The 15,394-nt window shown below is 39.6% G+C and overlaps 1 long non-coding RNA gene across 1 annotated transcript in view; it reads right to left on the bottom strand.

Moving 5' to 3' along the window:
• The window catches only part of LOC136885450 (uncharacterized), a 29,078-nt gene extending 23,269 nt beyond the window's left edge, over positions 1–5,809 (bottom strand). The window contains exon 1 of the long non-coding RNA XR_010861532.2: positions 5,746–5,809. This is a non-coding gene — a long non-coding RNA (uncharacterized lncRNA). The remainder of the gene's footprint in view (positions 1–5,745) is intronic.
• Between the last annotated feature and the right edge of the window lie 9,585 nt (positions 5,810–15,394).

Here is a 15,394-nt window from a genome sequence, read left to right as displayed (position 1 = left end):
AATAACTTCATGGGAGGTAGGTAAGTGCATTTTCCATGCCACTTGTTCCAGACCCACTAGAAGGTACTGGAAGCAGTTTTTTTCGAATCTTCTAGATATGACATTATTTGACACATACGCCCTGTACATAAAGAACACTGATAAGCCTTTAGCAAGATGAGACTTCATGATCACTATAGTTAGGGGATTGCTAAATGAACAGTTCCCAATTCCAGTTGTGAGACCAACAGGTCATGCAGGAGACCCCTCTCGTGCTCTCGAAATATTGCCACAGAATAACAATCGCCTATGTGCTGTGTGCTTGAAAGTAAAGAAGAAGAAGTCTACATTCTGGTGTCGAGGATGTAATGGTGGTATTCGCCAGGGGTGTTATAAACTAGTGCACTTCTGGAGGCCTCACAATCATGGAGTAAAAAGAAAGACCCACCCAAGTGACTCTGAGTGAAATGTACAAGTGGTAGCATGCAATTGTTGTATACATTGTTGTATAATTTTTCCAGCTAAGAACAGTATTACAAACTATATACTGGTACGCACCTATTTACCATGAACTGGTGCTTCTTTTGTATATGCCATTTTTTTAATTTACCTAAATATAAACATTTCATATATAGCAAAACTTTCGCAAAAATAAATAATATAAACAAATTCAACATATTTTTGGTCTTACACTTTGTGAATGATAAATAACAGCTTTAGTATCGTCATCATCTTATTTCTTGTACTTTTGAGGATAAAAGGGTGTGCTGTTTATGTATGTATAACAAGTCAACGATTTTTAACACAATTTATACTAAGAGTCTGCAACACCGATAAAATAAAGCTGCCATTACAGGATAAATGACCGCCACTTTGAGGGTAAAAAAAAATATTTTTAAAGTTATAACCGTATTTCTCTGAATTTAAAACAATGCTTTTTCCTCAGAATTTTATGTGACAAATCTTTGGTGCAGTTACCACGGCAACCACATTGCTTCCCTTCACCCCCACCGCGAGCATAAAACTCGACCTTCAACATCTGCGTCTTTATATACATCGCTAGCCGCCGCAGTCAATTGTACAGTGCCTCTGTGTAACGTCACTGGTTCTAGGAAAATCGTGAAGGCAGAATGGCATTCTACTAGCCTCTAAAAAAAATTTCTCAAATCCGCAGATTGGCATCAAAACATTAAGCCCTACTCTTTTGAGCTAATCGCAAGGTCGACCATAATATACTTCCGAGCCCCAGCTGTGCAGGAAATGTCATTCGAATTGGAATAGCAGAGATACGATCCTTACGCCGGGCGCACATTGAGAAGCAGTTGGCCGCAGAGCAGGGAAGAGCAGAGCAGGACAGCGCGAAGCTTACGAAACTGCGAAGTGGACGTGAGCGCACATTGCCACGCAGGATCTCGTCGGTTTTCAGAAAAAACATGTTTTCTTTAGACTCTGTGATATTGGGGCATCGAGTATAAAGAGGCTCGTTTTTTCCTTTTTATTTTTTCCAAGCATTCGCGATTTTTCACATTTTGATAGTCATCTTCACAATTTCCCTTGTGCTGATGGCAACGCGGTTATTCACCTTAAGACAATCGCAATAAAAACAACAACCTTCGCCAGTTTACAAGACTGAACAATATTTCTATGTTAGCGATGTTCGGCGTTCATATGGACTATGCAAAAAATCTAAATTCATGATTATTTTTATATTTTTACGTCGCACCGACACAGATAGGTGTTATGGCAACGATGGAATAGGAAAGGGCTAGGAATGCGAAGGAAGTGACCGTGGCCATAATTAAGGTACAACCCCCCAGCATTTGCCTGGTGTGAAAATGGGAAACCACGGAAAACCATCTTCAGGGTTGCCGACAATGGGGTTCGAACCCACTATCTCCCAAATGCTAGCTCATAACAAGGCGACCCTAACCGCACGACCAACTTGCATGGTAAATTCATTAATAGGATCAGAGTGGGGGACAGGGAGAAAATATGTATTTACAAATGTACTGCTAGATTTTCATCTAGTTGCCACAAGACATAAGATACTAAAATCAATCAACATTGACAATCTGTTGTGAACGCGTTTGCATTTATATTTGACAAGACATGATAAATTATTTTCCGTACTTATCTCTTCACATAAATGTGATGATGGATGACGGCGACGGATTCGGCGATGATGCTCTCCATAATCAGCATTAGATATTTGTCTTAAATACTCTATGTTGCGAGAACTTGGCTCACGGATTGTTTCATGGTTATTTGAGGATTACTTTTTTTTTTGCTGTTTGTTTAACGTCGCACTAACACATCGAAGGTTTTCGGCGACGGATGGGTGGGAGATTGGGAAGGTAGCAGCCGTGCCCTTCATTAAGGTACAGCCCCAGCATTTGCCTAGTGTGAAAATGGGAAACCACGGAAAACCATCTTCAGGGCTGCCGACAGTGGGGTTCGAACCCACTATCTCCCGAATGCAAGCTCACAGATGCGCGACCCTAACCGCACGGCCACTTGCTCGGTAAACTACCTTGTTACTCAGCGTGAATAAAATTATTTATAGCCTAGACTGTCGTGCCTTATTCCCCAAATGTACATACCGATTTTCATTAAATTCTGTTCAGCCATTTTCTCACAATGCGTGTACATACGTACGTACATACTGCATTGCAGTCCACATGATTCATATAGTACCTAGAAAACATGCTGAGACCGAACGGCTGTGGTAATTTTCTCCCCCATTTCTTAACTAACTACGTGACAGGTGCGCAGGAAACTGTGTTTCGAAGACTGTGCGTGGTAGGCGGAAGTATGTGCAGAACCGGCCTGCTCTGCTCTGTACTGCCCTGTCTGTCAACTTGCGATGCTGCAATGATTTGTGTGGATTGCAGAAATCTGCTCTGCGCTGCTTTAGCTGCTTCACCTGCGTCACAATGTGCGCCCGGTCTTAGAAAGGCCACGGTTACTCAGTGACAGAGTTATAACGCATCTACTGTACCCAGGGTTGCCAGACGTCCCAGATTTTACGGAGCAGTGCCGTATTCGTGTTAAAACGTCCCGCGTCCTGGAGAGTTCCTATCCGAGACGGCAATTGTCCCGTATTTTGAACCTCGAGAAAAATGAGCTCGGGTTTCTACCCCTGATAAGTACCAAGAGCTTTTCTTCTTTCTTTGAAAGAGGACACATTTCTTCAATCCTTGGTTTTTTTACCTGGTGTGTATGCAGAATTTTAAAATTGTTTTTTATTGTTTGCTGGCCTCGGGTTGTCCATCCTGGCGAATAAAACACGCAATAGTGGACAGCCCAGTAACCTGAGATAGTCCAAGTCCCCTGCATGTTCGTGTGAAATTATCAGCTGTGAGAAATATTATATTCTCTCGTATTGATTAGGTCTGAGCTGTTCATCTCTGTAAAATTTTCTTAAATGTCGTGCAGAGATGTTTATGAAATTGCTGAGAATGACAAATCAACTGTTAAAAACACTACATAGAAATGAAAAAAACGTAGGCTATTGAAACTGAAAGAACAGGTATGAGTAGTTAAATAAAGTAAGTTTTCCTATTTGTTTTACGTCGCACTGACAGAGGCAGGTCTTATGGTGATGATGCCCCAGCATTTACCTGGTTTAAAATGGGAAATCGTGGGTAGTGAGGTTCGAACCCATCGTCTCCCGAATAGAGACTCATAGCTACATGACACAAACCGTGCGGCCATCTTACTCGGTACTATAAATTTTGAGAAATGCATTAATAAACTGCAGTCCGACTCGTTGGCTGATTGGTCAGCGTACTGGCCTTCAGTTCAGAGAGTCCCGGGTTCGATTCCCGGCTGGGTCGGGGTTTTTAATCGCTTCTGATTAATTCTTCTGGCTCGGGGACTGGCTGTATGTGTCCGTCCCAACACTCTCATCATAACAACATAAGATACTACACTACCAACCTCCACAGAAACACGCAATAATGATTACATCCCTTCATATAGGGTTGGCGTCAAGAAGGGCATCCGGCCGTAAAACAGGGCCAAATCCACATGTGCTACGCAGTTCGCACCCGCGACCCCACAGGTGTGGGGAAAAGCGGTAGCAAAAGAAGAAGAAGAAGAAGAAGAAGGCCATCTTGCTCGGTACTACAAATGTTGAGGCATGCGTTAATAAACTGCACTGTTTTTTTTTTTTTTTTGCTAGTTGTTTTACGTCGCACCGACACAGAGAGGTCTTATGGCGACGGTGGGACAGGGAAGTGCTAGGAGTGGGAAGGAAGCGGCTGTGGCCTTAATTAAGGTACAGCCCCAGCATTTGCCTGGTGTGAAAATGGGAAACCACGGAAAACCATTTTCAGGGCTGCCGACAGTGGGGTTCGAACCTACTATCTCCCGATTACTGGATACTGGCCGCACTTAAGCGACTGCAGCTATCGAGCTCGATAAAACTGCACTGTGATGTGAACATAATCATTATGCAACTAAGTTTATAACTTTTAGAATTCGAAGCCGTTGATTTTACTCGATCGTACATCTGTCCCGTATTTTAATTTCAGATATCCGACAACCCTGCGATATACTAGACGCTTAGTAAAAATAACATTTTATAGATAGCAGAAATACTTTTGTCTCTTAAAGCCAAAACGATATTTCAATACTTCTCGAAAATGGGCGAGAGGGTGCGTTGCGTCTTAATATTTTGACCTTTAAATCTTCTGACCATGTTCTATAACTAGAGCCTTGCGCGGATATACAAAATATTATCCGCGGATATTATAAATATTTAACTATAGTACACCCAAGGATAATACAATAGCCTGATAACTGGCACCAGATCGTTTACAGTCACAAGTTTATGAGGGATTTCCTCTTGCGACACCTACCAACGTATTGGCCCTTGGTTCCTTCCTTCCATTAACTGGGGAGGAGCCACTTAGGCTTAGGTCAGATTTACGGCTTTATCGTCTCAAGGCTCTTTATATATCACCATTTTCTTATACTAATGTTCAGGACCGCCTGATCACTAACAAATCTTAGGGTATACCTCAGTGAAAATCAATAAACTTCATTATTTAGAAATCATCAGCAATATTATCCGCACGGCTATAGACTTTGCATCCACCAAGACACTAACTTCCGCACCCGTGCAGAGCTCTACCTATAACCCCACCAGAAATGAACCGAATCCGAGAGGACATGTGCGTAGTGTGTTCTTGTCGCTGCGATGTATTGCAAATCAGGGTACGAATTATTTCCGATGAACAAAGTTGCTGTATGTAATATATTTGTGGACCTTTCTCAAACAGAAGAGGCAGGAAGACGTCATGTCTGAAAGGGGAGAAATTTCAATAAACATGATGAAAATAATTAGACAGATTGTGAAATAGCTTTCCTGTAATATTATTGTAATACGGTCATGTGTCATAAGTGAAAAGTGCAGTGGTAAATATTACAAGGTTTTATGTCTATGAACTATTGAAGCAGGTATTTGCGTTCTATGGTTTATTGTATGAACGTTGAATTGTCAGTGAATTTTTTTTTAAACTGTAAACATCTTCCGAAATTGATTTTAAGACAGAGTACGACTGAGTTTACGCAAGCCCTCAATAACGCTCTCATTATATCGCGCTTGACCGCAAAAAAAAAAAGGTGTATGCTATTTCTAAATATTATATCAATGAAGACTGCAAGAGAATATTCGACATTCAATGGAAATAATTTCATACACTAGAAAGTAAACGGATTTTCCAGTTTGAGAATGTTACAAGGATAGGAAGAACGTCTTACCTTCAGCAGAACTAGCACCCACAACCGCTGCCGGCCGCGGCCGGCTGCGAAGAGACCGTCCCAGCGCGTCCCAGCGCTCACTTAGCAGAGAAGTAGGAGGGGGTGTTGATTAGTCATCCACCCTTCCTTCGTTCCTTCCTTGTAATCTTTGAATATGTCACCAATCATATCAACTAAAACCACGTGTGGGAATTGAGTTACTGTTTTATTTTGGTTCTTGGAACCAGGGCCTAATCAACTCCTCCTCTCATAACTTAAAATATCCAGACGCAAGGATAAATAAAACATCTTATTCTCTGACTGCCGATGTTATTCAAATTTACGAACAATTTTAATTAGGATTAGCATTTGTACCCGCTCATCGAGCAGCGCTCGCCTGGTAGCCGTGATCGTTAAAGGCAAAGAGCGCTGACCGCACGTTATTTTAAACGTAGATTTACGTTCCTCCACCACGAGTCCGTGAGAGGAAAAAAAATTTATGACGCTTTCAGCGTTTGGGTAGAACGCGTAAATCTCTGAGAGAATTTAACTTCCAATTATGTTTAATGTCTCAATACAATAGCTTGTCCTGACTGACTGATTCATCATCGCCGAGCCAAAACTACTCAACATAAAGGAATGAAATTTTGAGGATACTTTTATACTACAATGTAGGTGCTCGCCAAGGGAGGACTTTTGGATATTCCAGGGGGTGAAAAGGGGGTGAATTTTAAAAATGAGTATATCTATATCTCGAAACTTTAAAAGTTTACAGATTAGTATTTAGATTCTCCATTAAAAATAAAGAAACATGTATTTTTTCGTTTTCGGAAAATCCCCCTACGAGGGGTGAAAAATGGTTAAAAATGGGTTGAATGCCATTAATGAGGATACGGATATCTCAGGAACCGAAGATATTACAGACCTGAAAATTTGTATTTAGAAGCTCCTTTAAAAATAAAGAAAAACGTATTTTTTGTTTTTGGAAATCCAATTAATGGGGGTTAAACAGGAGTGACAAATGGGGTGAATTTTTAGAAATTTTTGAAATTAGTGTATCTATATCTCATAACTTTAAAAGTTTACAGATGTAAAATTTGGTATTAAGAATCTCCTTTAAAAAATAAAAAAACACATATTTTTTGTTGCTAAGGTTGTGAAAAGGTGGGGGCATGAAATTTTGAATGAGGGTATATATATCTCAAAAACTTGAAAGTTTACAGACGTAAAACTTGGTATTTGGAATTCCTTTAAAATTAAGGAAACGCGTATTATGTTGTTTTTGAAAAATCTAGTGAATAGGGGGTGAACGGAGGTGACAAATAGGGTGGAAATTTAAAAAAATTATATCTAGGACTACAATATATCTCAGACACTTAACATGTTACAGACTTGAAAACTGGTACTCCAGTAAAAGTAAAGAGACTTAAGATATTTTTTCGGAAAATCCACTTAAAGGGAACAAAAAAGGGGATGAATTTTTAGAATGATAATATCTACAGTATATCTCAAAAACATAGTACGTTACAGAAGTGAAAATTGGTATAATTAATCCCTTTCAAAAATAAAAAAACACGTATTTTTGTTTCCGGAAAAACACTTGGGGAGGTGGCGGGGGGGGGGGGGGTGAGGGGCGGGTAGAAAGGATTGAAAAGTGGGTTGAATTCTTTGTATTAGGTTACTGATATCTCAAAAACTGAAGACGTTACAGACGTAAAAATTGGTGATTGGAATCTCATAAAGAAATGCACATTTTTTGTTTTCGGAAAATCCACTTAGGCGGGGGTGAAAAAATTGAAAAAAAAGTTAAATTATTTGCATGAGTCTACTTATATCTAAAAAACTATAGATGTTGAGATATGAAAATCTGGAAATCCAATTAAGGGGGGTGAAAGAATTGACAAATTTATTGAATTATTTGTATGAGGAAACTTATTCCTTGTGAAAACTAAAGTTGATACAGACGTGAAAATTGGTATTTGGAATTTCCTTTAAAATAAATGAAAGCGCATTTTAGGGGGAAAATAAACTTGGAGGGCGGGGGAGGGGGTGGAGGGTGAAAAGGAATTGAATTCCTTTTATGAGGACAAATATCTAGAAAACTGAAGATGTTACAGTCGTGATAATTGGTATTTAGAAGCTCCTTTATAAGTAAGCACGTATTTTTTGTTTTCGGAAAATTCACTTAAGGAGGGAGGGTGAAAGGAAGTGAAAATCTTGAAATCTTTTAATGTGGATACTTATGTTTCAAAAACTGATGGTTACAGAAGTGAAAATTCGTGTTTGGAATCTCCTTTAAAAATAAATAAACATGCATTTGGGGGGGGGGGGGAGGAATCAACTTAGCGGGAGTGGGGTGAAAAAGGAGTTGAATTCTGCTTGTGAGGATACTTATATCTCAAAAAGAATGTTACAGACGTGAAAATTGGTATTCGGAATCTCCTTTAAAAATAAAAACACGTCTTCTTTTGTTTTCGGAAATCCACTTACGGGGGGAAAGAATTGAAATATTCGTTGAATTATTTGTATGAGGATACTTATATCTCTAAAAGATAAAGATGTTACAGACGTGAAACTTGGTATTTGGAATCTCCTTTAAAAATAAACACGTATAATTTTGTTTTCGGAAAATCGACTTGGTGGGGGGAGGGGTGAAAATAAGTAAGAAAGGAGTTGAATTCTGTTTAAAAGGATACTTATATCTCAGAAACTGAAGATGTTACAGACGTGAAAGGTGGTATTTTGAATCGCCTTTAAAAATAAAGGAACACATATTTTTTGTTTTCGGAAAGTCCACTTATGGGAGAGGGGGTGAAAGAAAGGGAAAAAGAAGGTGAATTCATTTTATATCTCAAAAACTGTAGATGTTACAGATATGAAAATTGGTATTTGGAAAGCCCTTTAAAAATACAGGAATACGTACTTTTTCTTTTCGGAAAAGGCACTTAACGGGGGGGAGGGGGGTGTTGAAAAGAAGTGAAAAAGAAGTGAATAATTTTTAATGAGGATGCTTATATCTCACAAATTGATGATGTTACAGACGCGAAAATTAGTATTTGGAATCTCCTTTAAAAGTAAAGGAACATGTGTTTCTTTTTGTTTTCGGAAAATGGGAAGGACTGATAAAGAGGTTAATTTTGTTTATGGGGATTCTTATAGCCTATCTCAAAAACTGAAAATGTTACGACGTGGAGATAGATATTTGGAATCTCCCTTAAAAATAGGCAATTTTTTCGATTTGAGGGAAGACTGTTTCTCATATGTACAGTTAGTTCTATGTTGCATGGTCATCTTAGCCCCAAAAGGCAATAACACAAACGTGGTTTACAAGGAGTTTGAGGGGTAAATGAAACTCAATTTGTCGGTGAACGTTTATACATTAGGGATTTTCAGATAATGTCTTAGTACAGTACCGAGGAACAATTACTTTTATTATTTTACGAAATCCACTGCTAGTAGACAGATAAAAGAGATTACATGTTGCAAAAAACAAATTGAAAATATGAAACGTAGTTTTTACGAAACACCGTTCAGATTATCCGGCTCCATGGCTAAATGGTTAGCGTGCTGGCCTTTGGTCACAGGGTCCCGGGTTCGATTCCCGGCAGGGTCGGGAATTTTAACCATCATTGGTTAATTTCGCTGGCACGGGGGCTGGGTGTATGTGTCGTCTTCATCATCATTTCATCCTCATCACGACTCGCAGGTCACCTACGGGTGTCAAATCAAAAGACCTGCACCTGGCAAGCCGAACATGTCCTCGGACACTCCCGGCACTAAAAGCCATACGCCATTTCATTTCATTTACCGTTCAGATTAAGGTGAAATGTGTGGTAAATATGTGACGTCACACGCATACTCTGTTATAAGATGGCGCTGTGTTGACTCGCGCGCTCAGTTTAATTTGAGCCGGGCTGAGAAGCTCGGACAGTTGAGGCGCTGGCCTTCTCAACCCAACTTGGTCGGTTCGATCTTGGCTCAGTCCGGCGGCATTTGAAGGTCCTCAAATACGTCATCCTCGTGTCTGTAGATTTAGTGGCACTTAAAAGAACTCTTGCGGGACTAAATTCCGGCACCTCGGCGTCTCCGAAAACAGTGAAAGTAGTTAGTGGGACGTAAAGTAAATGTGTATGAGTATGTTCAGTTCTCATCTCTAGGGGAAGGAGTGAGTTAGTTTCCCGTTTCTTTCCTCACTGAGCCAGAAGTTGCTATTACATATCAGTCTGTCAAGCCCACTGAAATGCATGCACGAACCGACCCTATGAGCAACATTTTCACACCATTCATAGCAGGGACTGGCTGCCTAAGGAATGGCATTACTAGCATCGCTCATACCTCGGCCACTTTCATTTTTTCAAAGCTAAGGATAAGGCTGAGACAGATCATTGAAAGTAACAAAATTGCTCTAGGCTATACCAGAAGATATAGTGCACTGTAAACACTAGGTCCCACCAGCAAAGGCATGGTAAAGCAAATAACATTATTATTATTATTATTATTATTATTATTATTATTATTATTATTATTATTATTATTATTATTATTATTATTTTACAGTTAACCGGGCGAGTTGGCCGTGCGGTTAGGAGAGCGCAGCTGTGAGCTCGCATCCGGGAGATAGTTGGTTCGAACCCCCCTGCCGGCAGCCCTGAAGATGGTTTTCCGTGGTTTCCCATTTTCACACCAGACAAATGCTGGGGCTGTACCTTAATTAAAGCCACGCCTTCTTCCTTCCCATTCCTAGGCCTTTCCTGTCCTATCGTCGCCATAAGACCTATCTGTGTCGGTGCGACGTAAAGCAAGTAGCAGAAGAAAAAAAATGTTTACTGTTAGTTTTATGTCGCACTGTCACAGATAGGTCTTACGCCGACTATGAGATAGGACAAGGATAGCAGTGGGAAAGAAGTGGCTGTGGCCTTGATTAAGGTACAGCGCCAGCATTCGCCTGGTGCGAAAATGAGAAACCACGGAAAACCATCTTAAGGGCTGCTGACAGTGGGGTTCGAACCCACTATCTCCCGATTTCAAGCTCTCAGGTCCGCGCCCCTAAGCAACTCTCCCAGCACATTGGGCAATTCATTTATTGACCTTTCTTCTACTCGTAATAGTACTCCCGAACTCTTAAATTATGCCACTTATTTCTCATATCACAGAGTCACACTGCACCACGGTCTGTTGAATAACATTTATTATCATCATAAGACTTGTGTTTTATTTCTCAACACACCGCAGCCGTAGCAATAGAATTTTGACTAGGGTAATCGCATAAATAAAGGGTGCACCTGGTTATGAGGGTATTTAGGCGTTGTAGTAAGGATGTAAACGAAGAGGGCATTTAAGTCTCTGGTAAGACGCCAACTAGAGTATGGTTCTAGTGTATGAGACCCTCACCAGGATTAGTTGATTCGAGAACTGGAAAAAATCTGAAGGATTTCCGATAAAAGAGTAGCGTTACGAAAATGTTGCAAATTTTGGGATGGGAAGACTTGGGAGAAAGGAGACGAGCTGCTTGACTAAGTGGTATGTTCCGAGCTGTCAGAGGAGAGATGGCGTAGAATGACATTGAGTGGTATTTTTAAAAGTAGGAAAGATCACAAGGTTGTAATTCAAGAGGACAAATTGGGGCAAATATTCGTTTATGGGAAGGGGAGTAATTTACCAAGGAAGCTTTTCAATAAATTTCCAAAATTATTTAAGAAAAGGCTAGGTAAACAACAGGTAGGGTATTATTATTATTATTATTATTATTATTATTATTATTATTATTATTATTGTTGTTGTTGTTGTTGTTGTTGTTGTTGTTGTTGTACCGGGCGGTACACCTCTACGACGCAAGTTCAAATCTTGCGCCAATTTAATCTACTCTACAGGAGAAACCCTGAACGTTAAAAACCGAACTAACTCTACGGTTTATCAGAAGATGTCACTGAGTGTTTTTGATTTACTTTTGTTTTTCAGTGATCAAGAAGTGTGGACATTCTCTAATAGATGTCTCTACCAAAAACTATGGTAATACACTCTGGTGCAATGGAATGAACTCTTTTGAAGAAATGTTGTATTCATAAGTTTTGTCCTTACTAAATTTTGTTCTGTCGTTTGTGGGTTGGCAACATTAATCTTTCCTTTCCGCCTGTTTTGAACTCACCCAATCCGTAATTTCTGTAATTAATTTTCCTCCAATCATTGCTTTCTTCTTCGAATTTCCATGTGTAATTATTAGTGAACCAATAAAATTGAGGGGGCGTGTCTACTCATTCCTGAAAGATCTCGAATTTTCCACGAGGTTATAAAAACTGCTGATTTTCTTGTCTTGGCGCCACTTCAGTAACATCTAGCTTAGTGTGTGGATATGTAGCAGGGGGCAGGAAGCGCCCCGTTCTTCAGGCAGCAGTTCTTCATCAAGGTAATGGCCTCTTAACATCTTTATCTCTTGCTGGATCAGCAGTTTAACTCTCGGGGAAGGTTTGAAACCTTTAATATGTAACCTACCTCTTTAAAATGTAAATTCCTTTTCAGTCTATGTAAAAACTACAAATCTCTTTTACTGTAAAGCGGGGATAGAGAGTGCTTTACCCTCTCGAGCTCCCCTTCATTTTGAAATTGAGGTGACTACGTTTTCATAACCGTTTCTACGCTTCCTTAATGTGTTAAGTTTCCTCATATGAGTCACCTCCATAGATTGGGATTAGCCCCTGTATTATCGGCCTAGTGCCTCTTAGGTTTTAATATGTGTATTTAGGAGTGCAAGTTCTCGCCTCCATTCCCCTTGTATTTAGGGCCGTTTAAATTAATCTGTTATTTTTTCATTTTAGGTCCAGTAGAATGGTTACAAGTTGCCCCTGTTTATTTATAAGTATGCCTTAAGGGCAGTTGAGTGTAAGGTCTGCTTATGGCCTCCTGATAGGCTTGAACTATTGAGAGCAGGTCTGCTCTTTCCTAAATTTGATCTCTGTGTGCCACTAGGAGGCTTAACATTGTAATTAGGAGCAAGTGCTCCTTGGCATGATGGGTTTTTCTGCCCCTTTGTTCAATTTTGTACCTTGGTAAAGTTGGGCTAATAGCTCAAGGATTGTGACTGTGGGGCTCGAAGCCCAAAACCTTGTAAAAAACCCCTGAATGGGTAAAATTATTTTGTACCTGCCTTTCGTCGTTATTTCACCAAGTGGAAATTGTTAAATGTTGTTATCTGTTATTTGTTGATTTTGAAAAGAAAATATAACCTTTGTTAAAGTTTTACATTAACTTTAATTTTGTAGTTGAGACCTATTCCAGCCCGCACCTACTTTCACCTCTGACTACCACGGATATCTCCGTAACAATTATTATTATTATTATTACCGTGTTTTGGTGGATCAGCAGAGGTGAAGGAAGGTGCGGGCTGGAATGGGTCTAACTACAAGTTCGGAAGATGAATTTAAAATTTAAATAAAGGTTATATTTTCAACAGATAACAAGATTTAACAATTTTTCACTAGGTGAAATAACAATGAATATTCAGGTACAATAATAATTTTACAAGCGAAAACACAAGTTAAGATGTCTTTACAAATCCTGGGCTTCGCGCCCAAATTTGACAATCCTTGAGCTCTCAGCTCACAACCACAAATTACCAAAGGGCAGAAAACCCCTAATTACACGGAGCACTTGCTCCCACCTCGTAATGTCAAGCCTCCTAGAGGCACCTTTCAAAATACCAGAAAGAGCTGACCCGCTCTCAATCGTCCAAGCCTATTAAAGGCAATAACAGACTATTACACTTAACTGCCATCAATGCACAACTTATAATGGAACAGGGGTATCTCGTACCCAATCTACTGGGCCTTCGCAGGAAGTAAAACAAAACGGGTTAAGTTAATGGCCCAAAATACAAAGCTGAATGGAGGCGAGTACTTGCACTCCTACATGAAAGCTTGTTAAAACCTAAGTGGCGCTAGGCCTATTCCACAGGGGCTATTCCCACACTAGGGAGGTGACTCGTATAAGAAAATTTTAATACATAAGGAAGGAGAAGAAAATCGGTTATGAAAACGTAGTCGCCTCAAATCAAAATGAAGGGGAGCTCGAGAGGGTAAAGCACTCTCTATCCCCGATTTACATTTAAAAATATATGAAGTCTTACAAAGATGAAAAAAATTACATGTTTTAAGTTATAGGTTACATATTAAAGGTTTCGGACCTGCCCCGCGGGTTAAACTGCTGAGCTAGCAAGGAAAAAGAAAGATGTTAAACGGCCATTACCTAGTTGAAGAGCTGCTAGTGGATGAAAGAAGCGCTTCCCGCCTCCTGCAATACACTAAGCTAGATGTTGTACGAGTGGCGGAGAGCCCAGAAAATCAGCAGTTTTTATACTCTCGGGGAAGATTCGAGACATTTCATGAATAATTAAGACACACCCACATGCGTTTATTGGTCGGCTAAAGTTTACACATCAAATTTGAAGAAGAAGGACACGATTGGTCCAAAATTAATTAAAGAAATTCGGGATTGGCTAAGTTCAAAACTGGCGGAAAGAAATATTTATATTGCCAACCTACAAATGAAAGAACGAAATTTAGTTATAGGAAAACTTATGAGTATAAAATATCTTCAAGAAAAGTTCCATCGCCTCGCACCAGAGTGCATGATCATAGTTTTGGTAGAGACATCTGTGAGAGAATGTCCACACTTCTTGATAATTAGTAAACAAACGCAATTCGAAATTAACACAGTGATATCTTCTGATAAATGGTTGAATTAATTCAGTTTTAAAGTTCAGAGTTTCAGCTGTAGAGGAGTACTTTAAGGCGGAAAATTCAAATGTGCGGCGTATAGGTGTACCAACTAGTACAATTATTATTATTATTATTATTATTATTATTATTATTATTATTATTATTATTATTATTATTATTATTTCATTCGTTACGGTCATCTATAGACCACATTTACACAATCCACCAGATCTTCTCTCTCTCAAACGTTTTTCCTTTTCTTTGCACTCCTTCCAGATTTCTTAAGTCTTCAAGCTCTCCTTTGTGGCTCTTCAACCGAGATGTTGCGTGACTGGACGAGTTTCCTCGCTGCATCCCTCATTACCGCAATTTTCTTGCTAAAAGTTCTTCTTTCCAGTTTATATCCCCACTTCTTTCAAGTCCTTGTAAACCTCTTACAGCCATAAAAGTTGTGCCTTCCAGTTTTCTTGTAGACTAAGTATCCTCATTATATGTATATGCGAACAAGCCCATTAGGACTACGCAAAGTACTTAGGGGCGTGCATTTGTCTTCCTTTGTGCCCATCTTATTTTCATTCTTTTACTGTGTTTCTGTCTGCAGACCAGGTTGTTCCAGGCTTCTTCTTTGGGCTTTCCCCTTGGTCAACTTGCCGTTTTTGAATTAAGGACCTGAAGATTACCCTGTTATGGACATCTGCTGGTGTAAATCCTGCTTGTTTCAAATCGGTTTTGATTTCGCCAATCCATTTCATTGTGTTTGTTTTAGCCTTACCCCTGTTTTCATAGAATTCGACTATTTGTTTGGTAAATCTATCTGGGTGCATTCTTTTAATGTGTCCTTAGAATCTTAGTCTGCGTTTTCTAATGTCACTGTGAATATTTGTGTATTGTTTGATTTCCTATCTGCCACTTTTTGGTACTGTCCGTCGGTGAGTTTTGGGCATAGAATTTTTCTTATG

This window comes from Anabrus simplex, chromosome 14, assembly GCF_040414725.1.
Source record: "Anabrus simplex isolate iqAnaSimp1 chromosome 14, ASM4041472v1, whole genome shotgun sequence".
NCBI lineage: Eukaryota > Metazoa > Arthropoda > Insecta > Orthoptera > Tettigoniidae > Anabrus > Anabrus simplex.
Note: the sequence above shows the minus strand (reverse complement) of the source record. Positions and strands in the feature narration are given on the sequence as shown.